The sequence below is a fragment of the Sus scrofa genome, chromosome 14, assembly GCF_054392235.1.
Source record: "Sus scrofa isolate SSC_HxYL_T2T_F1_AM1 chromosome 14, Sscrofa_HxYL_maternal_Yorkshire_Landrace_v2.0, whole genome shotgun sequence".
In the NCBI taxonomy this organism is placed as follows: domain Eukaryota; kingdom Metazoa; phylum Chordata; class Mammalia; order Artiodactyla; family Suidae; genus Sus; species Sus scrofa.
Genome location: NC_139396.1, coordinates 101,884,352 through 101,900,535, shown reverse-complemented (window position 1 = coordinate 101,900,535; position 16,184 = coordinate 101,884,352). Strand labels below are relative to the sequence as shown.

The 16,184-nt window shown below is 41.7% G+C and overlaps 1 protein-coding gene and 1 long non-coding RNA gene across 39 annotated transcripts in view; both read left to right on the top strand.

Moving 5' to 3' along the window:
- Positions 1 to 16,184, top strand: part of KCNMA1 (potassium calcium-activated channel subfamily M alpha 1) — a 753,494-nt gene that overhangs the window by 429,073 nt on the left and 308,237 nt on the right.
- On the top strand, positions 9,301 to 14,632 carry LOC146396901 (uncharacterized). The gene is made up of 2 exons (XR_014828182.1): positions 9,301 to 9,530; positions 11,991 to 14,632. It is a non-coding gene; the product is annotated as an uncharacterized LOC146396901 (long non-coding RNA).

Sequence of the window (16,184 nt, the reverse complement as noted above, 5' to 3'; positions counted from 1 at the left end):
GTTGGTAACTCACACATAACCATGGTTAGTCTTTTTAGAACTGCTTTCACAGAGCACGGTATTTCAGAAGCTACTGACAACTTTAAAATTTTTTATAATTTCATGCAATTTTAGGAAATAATCCTGACTTTTAAAAATCCATTTACTATTTAGGGAAAGTGACAGCTAGGAGCTGTCCATCAAAATAGATGCTGATTTGAGAGAACAAATTAAAGGGAAAGCCAATGTTAAATGATTTAAATGCTTGGTTCAGAGACAGTCCCTCAGGGAACCTTCACCACATGTGGAGCATGGAATAATAGCTGTGATAGGACCCATCCTCATCTTGGTAAGACTGTATTAAACATTACCGTTTTTTTCAAAGGTTGGAATGCATTATATTCAGCATTATTTGAACAGGAGAGCATGCTGGCCCATATCCAGTAAGACTTGTGTATTTGTAAGTACACATGTCATTTGGGTTCAAATCCTCATCTGAACTTCTGCCTCCTGTGTTTTTACTGGGACCCTTTAATTTGTCTCTGTTGTTACTTCAACACTTGATTCTTTGAATTGGATTCCTGGAGAAGTGGATCCACAAGAGTAACCCGAGTTGACATCTCTAGATGTTCAGTTTTTGCTGCTAATATACTTAATGTCAAATTTGGATCAACCTTCCTGATCTAGAGCACAACAAATAGATAGCATTTGAAGAAAAGAGAGAAGAGTGAATTGAGACATGAGTCATGTCTATGTATTATTTTCATCTTGGCCTCCCTGGGATTCAAGATAAGCCTCCTGTAAAGAGAAAAAATACATTAGTTTAAGAGAATTGAGTTTTAATTTGGTTTTAAGCATTTAGCTTTGTGATGCTTAATGACACAGAGAAATCAGATGCCCTGATGGAGATCCTCCTATTGCAGGATTCTGAATGTCTGGACACCCTCTTGGGCCTTAGGCTTTTCACAGCTACTGGCTTAGTTGGCTCACTGAGTGGTGAAGCTTCCCATCTCCAAAATCATTGCCATTTTAAGGCTTAGTTGGAACCTTCTTGCACATCTTAGGTGAGCTAACCTGTAACTCTCCTGGGACATGGGAGGAGTCCATAGATTAGTCTTTTGAGGACACTGCATCTACTAGGCATTGTAGTAACATCATGGCTGATGTAGTAATTGTCATACTATTTAAGTTCTCAATCCATACATGATTATGTGTCTCCTCTTAAGTATTTGTAGAGGGCCTATTACTTGGGCACTGTGCTTGCAGGAACACAGATGGAAAAAATAACCCCCTCAGCCCATTTTAGGGAGCTCACATTCTCTAGAAGAGAAGGGAGAGAGATGAGCAAACAAATAAAATGATCACTGCTGCAGTGGAAGAAAGGGAAAATCCACAAAAAGTCTCAGTTACCTCCAGGTGGGGGGAGGATCAGGGAGGGCTTCCTGGAGGAGGTAGCCATTGAGCTGGGTGTTCCAAGGGGAATGAGTAAGACTGTGCAAGTGAATAGCATGAGTGTAAAACAGAAGGGTGAGTTTAGCAGCCCATTCTTTCTTAACTGGTATTCATTCTTACAGATGCCAGATAGTTCTGTGAGTCTTCTGTCTTCCATTGGTTAAGAAATTCCTAAAAATAATATATATATATATTGCAATTATGATACAACCCTTCTTCATAATAGGAGCTTCCAGCTCCTCAGGGAATGATTTATTTTCTTCCAGTCCTGAACTGTTCTGGTTGTTTGTTCTTTAAGCAGCGAGGGAAAGATGGAAGTTCCAGATTCCTTATAAGCCCAATCCACCTGCAGGTAACAACAGTGTTAGGTTAACATCAGTGCCCCATCTCCTATTTCAGGAAGGACTGAATTGGCTCTTCTGGATATTCACTTGTGAGGCTTCAGTTCCAGGAGATTTTATTCTTTGTACATTTCTCCATTTTTCTTTTATTCCTACTCAAGAAAGTTTCTCGGAAGAGTAAAACAGCTGATGTGTTTCTTGTAAAGTTGTTGGCATTCTAAGGATCTATCTCTACTGCCTTATTTTGGCCTTGACTTCCAATAGAATGGCCTAGGACAAGCATCATTTTAGTAAGCAGAGCAAATAGCTACTACCTTTGGGGGTGTGCCGAAACCTCTAGACTCCAAAATATCTCTCCTTCTAACTCCCAGTTTACTTGAAGTTCTGCAATTATAAATTCATTATTAAAGCCTTTTGGTTATTTTTAAAGATCCAAGCAGCTCTTAGTGTCACTTGGTGTATCCTGACTAACCAGGTCTCAGTTATTGGCTCCTTAGTATGGCAAGCACTGAGCTCCAGGAAGCCAAAAGAAGCTAAAAAAAAAAAATAAGCAAAAGGATACTTTTTTCCAGGACCAGCCTCATGCTAAGGTGGGAGATCAGGAGAACATCGGTAGCATTACTCAGTAACACAGCTTGTTCCCCAAGGTCTGCTTATCTGAGGAGATTCCTATGGGTTCATTCTAAGAGTTTCCCTTATCACATTAACAGCCTATACATATTGACAGTTGATTCTGTCTTGAGAGGTTGTCTGTGAGAATTTGCATAGTAGATAAATGACATCTCTGCCACAATTAGTGTTCCTCTGAGAAAGGGAAGAAGATAGTTCATATTGATTGGCATTGCCAGCTGCTCTCGTATCTCTTTTGTATCTTTTGGAATGGAACACATTGCTGCAATGTGTAGCAAAGACAACAGGTGCCAAAGAAATGCTCTTTAAAGAAATCAGTTAATATGTTTTGTTGAGGCTGGTATCACCACAAATAGAGTACTAGCCTGATACCTAAGACAAAAGGAATCAGGCAAAAAATAACTGATTATTTTGTTATTATAACTTGGTTTTTCAATAGTTTCAAGAAGTCCCCCAAACAAGAGAGTTTCTGTTTACCTTGCCTCCAGTGAGAGTACCTTATGTTTCACAGCCATAGTGTGTTGCTAAAACCAGAAAATTGACATTGGCACAATATTGTGAACTCACATCCAGACCATTTTTGGATTTCTACCGGTTTTTAGAGGCACTTTTCTTTTTATGTAGTTCAAAGACATTTTACCGCATGTTTTTGTGTTTTTAACCTCTGCAGTAAGAATACGTGACTCTTCCATCAGCCCCAAGAAACTTCCTTGTGAGAAACTAAATTTTAAAAAAGAACAGTAGATTGAAACATACACACCAACATTTTTGTAAAATCACATGCAAGAATTTAAAAATAGCACTGATTTCAAAATGACAGATCAAGGTTTAAAATACATGAAAAAACTATCGTAATTCATTTGACTAATAAATACAGTATATGTGGGTTTTTTAAAAAAATCTTTAGCTTCTCCAAATAAAAGCATCTACAAATCTTGGTCAAGGTGGAAACTTGGCATCTACCGAGAGGTTTTTCTTACTGTGTCATGTTCATCTGAAACCACAGGTGGATGGCTACATATGGGGGTGGGGCACCCAGTCATCATTGCTTCTTGGCAGGAGCACAAGTTTGGGGAGGAACAGGTGAAGCAGACCAACTTCCTGAGTTGCTGGGGGAGATGCTGGGGAACATGGGGTGGGACTCTTGGCTCTCATGATTTCTCAGTTGATTTCCATCTGCTAAGTCACAGAAAGGTAACCTGGGGAAGAGCATGAGGCCTGGATGCTACTTTGAATTGCAACCCACTTGGAGTTCTATGCATGTGTGTTCACCTACTGGGGCAGCAGTGGGGAGAAAACTTCTTTTTTGCATTTCCATCTTTTAGAAACTTTTTAAAATTAAAGTATAATTGATTTATAATACGCCAATTTCTGCTGAACAGCGAAGTGACTCAGTTATGCATATATATCCCAGGAGATTGTCGTATCTAGTTCCCTATGCTATACAGTAGGATCTCATTGCTTATCCATTCTAAATGTAATCATTTGCATCTACTAATCCCAAACTCCCAGTCCATTCCACACCCTCTCCCCTCCCTTTTGGCAACCACATATCTGTTCTCTGGGTCTTTGAGTCTGTTTCTGTTTTGTAGGAAGGTTCATTTGTGCCATATTTTAGATTCCATATATAATGATATCACATGGTGTTTGTCTTTCTCTGTGTGACTTGTTTCACTTAGTTTGATAATCTCTAGTTGCATTCATGTTGCTGTAAATGGCATTATTTCATTCTTTTTCATGGCTGAGTAGTATTTCATTGTATATATATATACTTCTTCTGAATCCATTCATCAACTGATGGGCATTTAGGTTGTTTCCATGTAACTATCCATCTTTTTTACCCAGTTGGGAGGGGAAAAGACAGGTATTAGGTAGCTAAGAATAATTCACATCCTCCCCAGACCAAGATAAACTATTCCCTTCCTCTGTTCTTCAGATATCACAGCCTCTGGGTTGGATCTTTCCTTTTCACTTTTGGTTAAGACCTATTTTACTCTTTTGACATGAAGCCATGCTGCTGCAGCTGCCCCACAAAGATGCCTTCCCAGCTGACCCTGACCATTTCCTTGAGTGTCTGCTAAGAACACAGTAGTAGTCACTTTTGAGAACATCAGTCTGAGTTCCTCCTGTGAGTTCAGTTCATCATGTTTTCTTCTGCATGAGTCTGAGAACAGAGGGTTCATTTTCCCCATGTCAGCATTTATACTCTTGTTCCGGCTCCACGGAAACTTCAAATTAGAATGGATTTGGAACAAATGAAAATCCACTGAGCAAGTATGATCGCAAGGTTTATAAATAAAATTTTCCTGTTGCTGCTTCATCAGGTGAGGGTGCAGATCTTTCCTCTCAAAAGTGAGCATCAAACCTACTTGATAAATAAATAGGGTGCAACCCTACTTCTAAAGGGAAAATATACCACCAAAAGTAGTATTTTCCCTCTTGCTGTCTTGACTCCAACCGAAAAAAAGTTACATCCCCTCTAGACTTCATATTCTTGGGCAGCCCTCTGGGATCTGAAAATATCTAAACCCCTAAAGACTCTGAATGAAAACCAGTTCGTCATGGTCATAGAAGCCTGGATGTACCTAGGATTAGCTGGGTACTTAAAAGACAGTTGAGTATGAAGCCTTGCTGGCATTGCTAACCAAGTTCTTTGGAAAATGAGCAGAGAAAGTGGAGGCAGAGAAAGTGTTAGCTCTTTCTCTTCTACCTGCCTCTGTGTATTCACTTATAATTTGTCATAATTGTTGGCATGTGTCTAAAATGTACAGGTGCCCCCATTCAAGGTACTGAAATTTGCCTGTTGTATATTGATTCTAACTCTGATTTAGAGACTATTCTCCAAATAGCAGAGAGACTAGCTTTTTTTTTTTTTTTTCTTTTTTCTTTTTAGGGCCACAGGTGCAGCATATGAAAGTTCCTAGGCTAGGGGTTGAATTGGAGCTGAAGCTGCCGGCCTATACCACAACCACAGCCATGCAGGATCCAAGCCATGTCTGCAACCTATACCACAGCTCGCAGCGATGCCGGATACTCAACCCCCACTAAGCGAGGCCAAGGATTGAACCCACATCCTCATGGTTACTAGTCGGGTTCATTGCCGCTGAGCCACAACAGGAACTCCAAGACAATAGCTTCTTAATAGTGTGGGTCCTTTCACAAGATAAAGAGACATGTACTTTGTGACACAAAGGCTGCACTAGATGAGGTGGACCGTGGGAGGAGAAATAACAGAGTAGTTATTAAAAACTGCTATGGGCCTAGTCCCCCTCCCTGAAGAACCCCGGGCAGCATCCTGCCCCAAAGAAGGCTATTAGGATACTTTAATTGTGCTGCAGCAGCAGTTTTCCTCTTAGTATTTGCATAGGTGAATTTCTCCCTGCAGAATTTGACTAATTGACCTCCTTTCTTCTGTCCAATTCCTGTTCTGTGTCATCACCAAAGTTACTTCCCTGCAAAAGAAAGATAATGGCATCTCTGGCATCTAAACTTCCATCAGTTCTCTGTTTCCTGTAGGATAAAGACTGGACAGTGCCACGGAGGCACATAGATGCCCCTGTCTCCTGCTGGGCCTCTTTCCTCTCCAGGCCCATGGTCTCCTTGGGCTGCAGCCACGTGTTGCCTCCATCCCTTCCCAGAAGGCACTGTGTCCTCTTGAGCCCCCAGGTCTCTCCTCACACTCACCCCTCTGCTTCTTACCTTATCCTGCCTTCTTCGAACTCTGAAAGATTTCTACTCATCATGCAAACCTACCTCAAAAGTTAGGCAGAGGCCATCTTCTGCTTCCAGAGCCTTTGGTTCTTACCTGTGTCTGCGTTATGATGATCCTAATGGCTAAAAATGACATAGCATGTACCGTGTGCCTATGACCCAGTTAACATTACTAACTCACTTATTCCTCTCCGCAATCTAAGGAGGTAGGTACTACTTACATTTTATATGTGAGGAGACTGAGGTACAGAGAATCAGTAAATTGTCTGAGGTCACATGGGGGAGTTAGAACTATAAAGGAAAGCACTCGTGCACATATGCTCCCAGAAACTAAAATCTGGGTAGACTCTTCTACTAAATGGAAAACTACAAGAGCAGGAACCATGTTTGAATTTTATGTCCCTAAAACTAGCAGAGTGCCTATCAAAGAAGAACCTCGGGAAACTTTGTTGACTAAATGGACAGACTGTTACGTTTTCGTTCAAAACTGTAGAATGGTTTTGATTCAACTTAAACTTTTAAGTTTTTAATCAATAAAAGGGCATGAATGGTGATCAAGTGGAAATAGCTGCCTCTTGAGGCATGAGAAAGGTGGTGGTGGGAGGAATCTGGTGTTATTTCTATTGACACCTATCCACATGTTCCAGGGGCCCCGGTGGCTGTTCAGTTCTACTGAGCAAAAGGTTGAGAGAGTGCGCTGCTCATTCACAGGGGCCTGAGCCCTTGCTCAAGGCTGTGATCACACGTAGAGGCAAGGCAAAGCCTGAGCTCCAGGAGAAACATTTTAAGAGGCGTACTATTTCCGGTCAGAACCAGGAGGGAGAAACTTGTGAGTTAGGGCTAGATCACACCATCCTATGAGTTGTATTCAATGTGGCAGGGATCACAAGAGGCAACGTGGGAGGAAAAAAGAAAACAGATGTTATATAAGGTAGGCAGTTCCCAGGAAAAGCAGTTCTCAGCAGTCCCGCATGGCCTTGATATCAGAGAGGAGTGTAACAGGCCCCTGCTGAATCAGTAGTACTTTTATTTCTTTAAGAAGAACTTTAGGAGTTTCCTTTGTGGCCAGCAGAAATGAATCTGACTGGCATCCATGAGGATGCAGGTTTGATCCCTGACTTCATTCAGTGGGTTAAGGATCCAGCATTGCTGTGGCTGTGGTGCAGGCCGGCAGCTAGAGCTACAGCTACAATTCAACCCCTAGCCTGGGAACTTCCATATGCTGCAGGTGCAGCCCTAAAAAAGAAAAAAAGAAAAAAAAAAAAAAGAACTTTGAACTTTATTTATTTTTGCTGTTCAGTTGATTTTGATAAAAAAACACCTTTGGGGAATCTCACCTGTAACTAAGTTTCTGTGAAATGGTCCAGGTTTACAGGGTATAGTCATTGAGATGAAGAAAAGGTGGCTCTACTTGGAAGTGGGTTGAAATTCAAGGTCAAAGGTGGCTTTCAGGGGTCATAGCAGCATAGAGTTACCTTACCCTTGCACTACCCCGAGCTTTTCATGACTGGTGTGTCCCTTTAACGCCATGTGACACCTCGGGAGTCACCCTGAGCTCTGTAACCTGTGTGTTAAGGATGTTGGCTCTAAACTGTCTGTTATTTACCTGACCAGCTCGGCTCTGCTTCTATAATGAACTGTAACCACAGGAAATCATGGTGTGTATCTTCATGTAACTGATGCATTGCTTCTCCTGAGTTTTCAAAACATCTCAACAATTCTGGTTGATGTTAAAGACTCTAATGAGGTTATTTGTTGAAGCAACATGCATTATCACAAGACAGTAATATAAAAGGATGGCCAGGGAGACCATCTCCTCAGAGTAACGACCAGTTCTGCCCTCACCTTCCCTCCTCTGTCTCTCCCCTGCCTCTTCTCTCGTGTAATGCCAGCGCTCTGTACAGTGTTCTGTTTATAGTGGTTTGAACATTTTTCTGCCCGTGTCTTTCATTGCTAAAGTAACTCACCTCTCTCATATCGACTCTTACCCAGGAGCCGCACTGCAGACTCTTTGATGTAGGTCTTTTCTGCATGGCAGCTAAGGCCAAGCTGTGATTTTCATTGCATGATGCAACCTCACCCTTTCGGTTGTCGCCTCCAGGTTAACCAGATTCTTTCCCTGCATTGCTAGTGCATGCCATGTGCTCCCCGCCACCTCCCGCCCCCGCCCCAGGACCTGAATGTAGTGAGCCCCAGGTGTGTGCATGGAATCGGTGCGGCGAGCATTCTGATACACTGAAGCCCTAGGATTTCAGGTTGTCTTTGGAGATCCTTGAAGGCCCCCAGTTTGCTGGGATATGACAAAGGCCACTTAGTCCTTTGCAACATCAAGCCTAGAACCTTGGGACAGTGAGAAATGTGTCTCCCCTTTTTAGGGGTATGCTGAGCAAAGCTATTAGAAGTGAGGATCAGTTTTCCAAGTAGAAATTTATCTGCAGTCCCATGGAGTCCCAACTCTGCAATGATGTGTTCAAAGTGGCGGGAGTTATGATACCTTATCACATCTTTCTGGACACTGTTGCCTACTTTGGTTTTGCTTAGATCTGATAAATATCTAAATGTGTATACTAAAAACAAAACAATCCCCCAAAACAAAACAAAAAACCAAAACTGCCCCTCTTAAGTAAATGTTCTGGGGAAATACAATTATTGTCTTTTCTCTTAGAATACTTTGTAAACAGAAATGCCACTAATTCAACTTTAAAAGACCTGAAATGGTAGCGCTGAAAAGGAATATCATATTCATTGAAGCATGTTGACTTTGCGTTTATATTCTTGATTAGTAATTGTGATCATTTTCTCTCTTTGAAGTGTATCCTTGCCTTAGGGCTTATGACTTTCTCTAGAAGAGTTTTTTTTAAAAACATGTTTTTGTCTCCTGTTTTATTTTACTCTCCTTTATTCTCAGAATGGACTTTTATAAAACATACTTGTCAGGATCTGTTTTCTTACTGGAATTTTTTGTTATTTCATAAAGATAGAAACACTTTAGTTGCATATTGGTGGTAAACCAAGAAAGATGACAGGTGGGCACGATCAAGCTTTGATAACCCTAGAGTCAGAATAGGGGCTCCTAGAGATTCCTGGTGGCACACAATTCCTGGTGGCATTACCAGAGCCCCTTAGATTAAAACTATGCACTAAGCAGTCACAATGAGAACAAAATCAAAGGCTTTTTTTTTTTTTTTTTTTTTTTTTTTTTTTTTTTTTTTTGTCTTTTTGCCTTATCTAGGGATGCTCCTGTGGCATATGGAGGTTCCCAGGCTAGGGGTCCAATTGGAGCTGTAGCCTCCGGCCTACACCACAGCCACAGCAACGCAGGATCCGAGCCATATCTGCAACCTACACCACAGCTCATGGCAACGCTGGATCCTTAACCCACTGAGCGAGGCCAAGGATCAAACCTGCAACCTCATGGTTCCTAGTCAGATTCATTAACCACTGAGCCATGAGGGGAACTCCAGAATCAAAGGCTTTTAATCTTGTTTTTATTTTTCCCTCATAAATCGTGATTTCTTCATTTCTGGGAGATTTAGTAGATTGAAGCTCTTGCCACGCTGCCCCCCGCTCCCATTCTATTAAACATATGCTATTCATTCTATACAAATAGGCTTTGCTGAGAATTTCACAACATGTCCTTTCAATAACCAGCATAAAGGTCCTTTGAATGCAAGCATTTCCCTTTTTGAAAGGAGCTTCGATGGAATGACAATGCAGACCTGCACAGGGGAGGTGATCCTGACTGGCATGCTGAAATGCTCTCACTTCCCCAGAGCTTTCATCTGGTGGGTTGGTAAAGGAAGCAGCTGATCCTTCTTGTGAGGTTCTTCTGCAAAGAGACCCATTCCTCAGTCTCTGAAAAAATGCAGTGCTTTTGGGTCAAATGAAAGGGTTTTCTGAAACCCAACATCAAGTGGGGATAAGTGGATCCATTTGTGGAGACCAAGGAGAAAAATCATAAGAAGTCAGCTTTCTAAGGGCTTCCTGGGTCCTTCCCAGAGATGGTTTTACACTGAGAGGGAAAACAACTCTAGAAAAACAAAGACATGGCAACAGAATTAAAAAGAGGACCACAGAAGGAAGGAAGGAAAAAGAAACTTCACTCTGGTGAGCATGTGATTCATTATGTTCCTTTCTAAATTTGAATTCAGAAGTCAAGTGAACACTGTTGATGTGGTGGAAAGACGCATTTTTTTTCGGAGGCATGAGCAGCATGGTTTTGATCAATAAGTGATTTCCAGTGATAACTGGAAGCAAGCGGGAAAGAAAAAAGGGAAGGAAAAGAAATGTTCCAAGAGATAAGAAGTTGTTTTCATGAAGTAGTTAAGAAGGATAGTAAAAGATGATATGGCTGTAAAATCATCAGATTGAACAAGTCATTACTGTTTTCCTTGTTAGTGATGATGGTTGGTTTCCAGGGGTAACTTGATGCTCTGTGGTGCTGCTGATCTCCCCAGCCCAGGTCACTTTATGGCATTCCTATGGAGTGAGTCTTGCCTTGTACTCAGAAACTCAGGATTCCTAATCAGCAGCATCTCAGACACTCCTTTTTGGCTGTGAGGCTGCTGGGCTCTCAACAAAACTCCTAAATAGGAATACATGCAAAACTTTCATGCCTCTGCTGTCAGCCAAAGACAGCTCTAAGACATGGCTCTTTTCGTTCCCTGTGCAATAAAGGTATAATTGTTTTCTGTGCCAGATGTCAGAGAGACTTGTACCAGGTCTTTCTCCATGTCTTTTTAAAAAATGAAAACCAAAAAAACAAAACAACAACAACAACAACAAAAGCCTCAGAATGTCAGTAACAAAGGGATCGTAATTATCCTTTAGTGTCATGCATAAATTCATGTGTAATTTTTAGCAAATGGCAGTGTCCTGGTGCTCAGGATATATGTTATGTGACAGTGTTTTCTTTAAAATGAAGTGGCAGGTAAACAGGACAGCTGTTTCTTTGCATAATTATTTTTTCCTGAAGGGTCTCAGGCCTCCTGCAGTTGGTACCAGACGAGTCCTTAATGTTGACATTCTGTCAGTGTAGCCTTTGGATAAGACCATTGAGGGACTGTGTGCCGTTCCACTGGGGTCCCAAAGTGGCTGGTGGATAAAGAACAGGTTTGAAACTGTAGTAGGTCTCTTAGGCTGCTGAAAGAATAATGGAGTTCACCCAAGAAAATTGCAAAGGGAGCTGTCTCAGGCATCCTCTTTCACCCATCTGATGAGACTGCCAGTCTGGGACTTCAAACAGCATGGGCCTGGCTGCAGAATCAGGAGTTTGGCCTCCCCACTCTGTATCCTGGCAGGTGGACCCATAGCAAGGAGGCCCGTCCATGTATTTCAGGATTATGTCAGGGAGAAAGACAAGGATGCCACATACGGCATCAGCTTAGTAGGAGACTAAAGAGTGACCAGGAAATGCCCAGAGGAGTCCAAGACAAACATCTGGAGAAGAAGTCTCAGAGAGAAGAATTTTGAATTCTGAACCCCATAACAGCCTAAAGAGGTCCCATGAGGCCTTGAAAACCTGTTAGGCTGTGGAAATCCCAGCCCTTCTCCCCACCCTTGCCCTGATGGGCCAGCCTTTGTAAATGGAGGGCTCATACTTTTTCTTAGGAGCCTCCCTGCAATCAGGAGAGCTGCTGTGGGAAGCCTTGAAGCCCAAGTGCCTTGGAGCTATGCCTGGCTGTTTCTCATGATCTCTCCTTAAGGCAAAGGGCACCAGATAATGATTCCCCAATGTCTAGGAGCTGACTATTGCTTATTACTGGTCAGAGATGGTTGTTTGTAGGCCTCTTAAAACATAGATGATGACATTAAACATCCAGAAAAAAAGGCATCGGGGGGGAAAAAAAAAAAAAAGGAGTTGCTGTCATGGCTCAGTGGTTAATGTATCCAACTAGGAACCATGAGGTTGCTGGTTTGATCCCTGGCCTCATTCAGTGGCTGTGGTGTAGGCCGCAGACATGGCTCAGATCTGACGTTGCTGTGGCTGTGGTGTAGGCCAGCGGCTACAGCTCCAATTGGACCCCCAGACTGGGAACCTCCATATGCCCTGGGTACAGCCCGAGAAAAAAGACAAAAAAAAAAAAAAAAAAAAAAAAAAAAAAAGGCATTGGAGGCAGAAAGCAGTGGTGGGATGAATGTTCACTTCTTCCTTCCCCAGGTCTAATCTTTTGTAGGTGTGAGAGGAGTGGGGCTCCAAGGGTCGCCCCTGTCCCCCACCCCCCGCCCCCAGACCAGGCACTATGTCTGGGTTCCTTCTCCATTCAGACCTGAGACTTCTATTTCTCCTTCTCCTCATTTCTAATTGCCTCACCCAAGCTATCCTGTTTTGCGGATGGTCCCAGAGTGAGGTTGGAGTTGGAAAGAGGTCATATGTTTGTGCTGGAAGGACTTGCCTATGTGCCTGAGTGTGTGCCCACACACATGAAACCCCCTCTCCTCCACCTCATGCCCAGGTTCACCAGTGCTTTCCTTGAAGAACTCTCAGTCTGGTTTGCAGTATTTGTGCATGAGCCTGTGTGCACCAGGGGCTGTTTGAGTCATCAACTCTATCACATCCCTCTAGAGAAACACGAATTCACCACAGAAGAGATGGCTGGAGTCAGTGGAGGCAGGGGGATGAGCGAGTAAGAATCAGTCATCAGGACTCCTTAGGCAGTTTAGTGAAAACTAAAGTAGTGCTCATTTGGCAAGACTCTATTTTATGTAGTAGCCTAACTCTGATTTATTGCATAAAGGTTTCTGGCAAATATGAGCACTAATTCTACTCTGGTAACAACTGTGATTGAAATAATTGTAGTCTATAGAGAAGCCAGAGAAAACAAACATTAGTGGGTCGGTTGTCTTGGACATCATTCCAAGAGTCCAACAGTGAAGAAATACATAATCTTACAGACGTAGAATTGGAAGAGATATTTGGAAGACATGTGGCTGGTTCATCCCCTGCTTCTCCTCCAGATCCATGCTAAACCGACCAGGCAAATGAAACTCTTTCCTCTGCTAAAGACCCAGAAAAAGAACACATAACCTCCTGTGGCCCCTCATTAAAGTGACTCATGGCTTTCTCTGCCAGGAAACCTTGGTTAATTATTTAGTATTTATGAGACTTCTATGGCTGCCTTTATGGAAATAAAAATTTCCCAGCATTTCTTTTTTAATATTACCTAATGTAAATGGCATAATATATAGAATCACACCAGATGTCAGCTTGCTGTAAATCCTATTGGGCATTTGATATATCACAACACATCATAAGGAGGCAATAAAGCAAATACAGATGGAAAAATAAAGTGTGAACTAATTGATTCTATCAAGTTTTGTTCTTTTGGATGAGTGCCCTTCTTGGGAGGCATTTTTCTATGAACAGTTCTTCTTATCACTATTGTTATTACCTTATTTTTTAAGATAACCATCACTTGTTTAGAAACTAATCTTTACCCAATTTCATTCTACAATAGCCTTTGAGGTTTGATCCTTACCTCCAGTTTACAGTTGAGAAAATCAAGGCTTGGAAAGGTCAGATGATGTGCCCACGATCGTATAGCTAGTAAGTGATAGAGCTGGGATCTTACCTCTTCCATTGAGCTCCATAACTACGTAACTGCTCACCACTCTTGAGGTCAACTTGTAATGCCCACATTTTGCTTTTGATTTACTTAACTTGGGTACATTAGTGAAGGAAAAGATATGAGTTGAAGATGCCAAGAAGAACCTAAGCTCAGATTGCATATTAAAATCTGGTAAAAACATTTACAAGGGCTCTTGTAAGACAGTGACAGAGATTTCATAAATCCCAATGGTCTGTGTGTTTCATTGAGAAATCCGCTGTGTAAGGAACTGACATCTTTTGTTCTCTCCACTGGCGATCTGTGTCACTTTCTTTGCCTCAAAAGAATGCTTAGTTGTTAGAACTAATCATTCAGGTAGACACCGTGGGCCATACAATTGCTGTGATGTCTACTGCTCTCATTGTCCCAGGGTTCCCTATATCACTCAAAGCTCAAGAAGACAGAGCACAGAGGATTGCAAAGAGTCATGAAGGTTTTTATACTACTTCCCCATTTGTTCCCATTCATTTCAACATGACCCTAATGAGGCATATGCTTGTGGCTGTTGGATCACATCTTGTCAATTGAACAGAGGCATAATTAAAAGCCTGCTGCTGTCAGAAAGATTAATAGGCCTATTGATACAAACCCATAACCAAAGATTTCCCAAAAAAGCTGTTTAGCCAGCTGGCTCGAGATCATGATATTGCAATACTGCAAGTAAAAAAAGGGTTTTCTCTTTACCTTAAGATCATTGCAAGGTCTAAAAAAAGTGTTTTATAATAAAACAAAGGGCGTATGTTGATGTTGTAACCATTAGTACTGATTAATGATTGAACACAAACTTACATATCAATAGTAACAGCATCTTAGAAGGCAACAACTTCAAGATGCTCTGTGATAAACTTACAGTGATGGTGAACAAAAGAAGCCTGCTTCTGTTTGGTAAAACTAAAAAAACAAAAAACAAAACAACCCCAAAGCAAACAAAAAACTACACAACTTATTGAATACATACCCCACCCAGTATAAACACCAAAGTGTCAAAATTGGAGAGATTAGCTCTTAAGTACATAGATAGCTCTGACAAGGTAATTAAAATGAGGCCACTGAGAAAAACAAACAGAAAACTTTCAACTTGGTTCAAGACCTGGACAGTTCTAAAGTGCTGTTGAGTTGAGAAGACAGTGCTCTGTATAATGATCCTTGCTTTCTTGGTGACTACTTAGTATCACATCATTCACACCAAAACCACTATTGTTATTAGCTTGCAAGATATTTTTCTGAATTCAACAATTATAGGAGTAGTAACATTGATTTCTAATTTGGAATACATTGTAAAGTCTTGTCTCCCTCTCTTTTCAAATTCCTTGGTCTCAAATATGCTGATTAGCTAGGTGCTTATATTTCTATTTTGTAGGCAGGAACATTGAGCTACTTTGCTTACCCAATATATCCTACCATTACTAGGGAAACCGCAGATCTCTTAGATTTACTTCCACTTATTGCAGGTTGGTTTCATAGTATCCATGACTATATGATATCACCACTTTTAAAGTGAATGAAATGGGATGCAGAGCTTATTAACTGTTTTGCCCATGATTAAAAGTGTTCAGAGTATCTAAATATTATCGTCCATTACTATATTCATTCTTTTTCTTCTAGAATAGGAGTGGGTGAGAGAAAATTGAGGCATCTGTCTTTATTGGATGGATAACTAGGAGTTATTTCTCTAAAAGCAGAGAAACTTACCCTCAGCAGATAAGGTCAAAATCCATGGCACCACTACTCCTTAGGGTCCCAGAAAGGACTTTTGAGGATTAGTAATGCCCCGCATGACAGCCTTTATAAAGGAGGGTTTAATACAAGTTGGACAGTTTAGCTTCCTCTGAATTTTCCCAGACCGTTGGACAAACATATACATTTTTTTCCCTAGGGCAGTTTTACCCCCTTCATAAATCAGGCACCCCCTATTGTTTTTTGGCTGCATCCTTGGCAGGTGAAAGTTCCTGGACCAGGGATCGAACCTGCACCACAGCAGTGACTTGAGCCTCAGCAGTGACAATGCTGGATCCTTAACCCACTGGGCCACCAGGGATCTGTGACCCCTACTGTTTTTATATAAGCCCCGTGCCAGGCCCTGTGGAGAGCAGATACCATGTCTTCCTTTTCTCTCTCCAAGGATATTGCAGTTTTTCTGAATCAGTAGGGTGGTATGGCAGAAAGGATATTGGGTCTCTGTCCTGACTCCACCACTTAGCTACATGACCTTGGGTAGGTTTCTGAGCCTCTGCTTCTCTGTCTGCCAAATGGGGATTTTAACAAAATATCCACTCCCTTATTTCGCCAGGTTGTGAGGACCAAATGTAATAGTATGCAACTTCCAGGTGTTACTATGTTGAATAAGGATCAACATTCTGAGGCTCTTTAGAATTCCTTGCTCCTGGTGCTCTGGAATTCAGAGATGGGAGGGTCAGTGAGGAGGCAGGAATAATTCACAGAGCCACACCCTTCAAGTGACCTT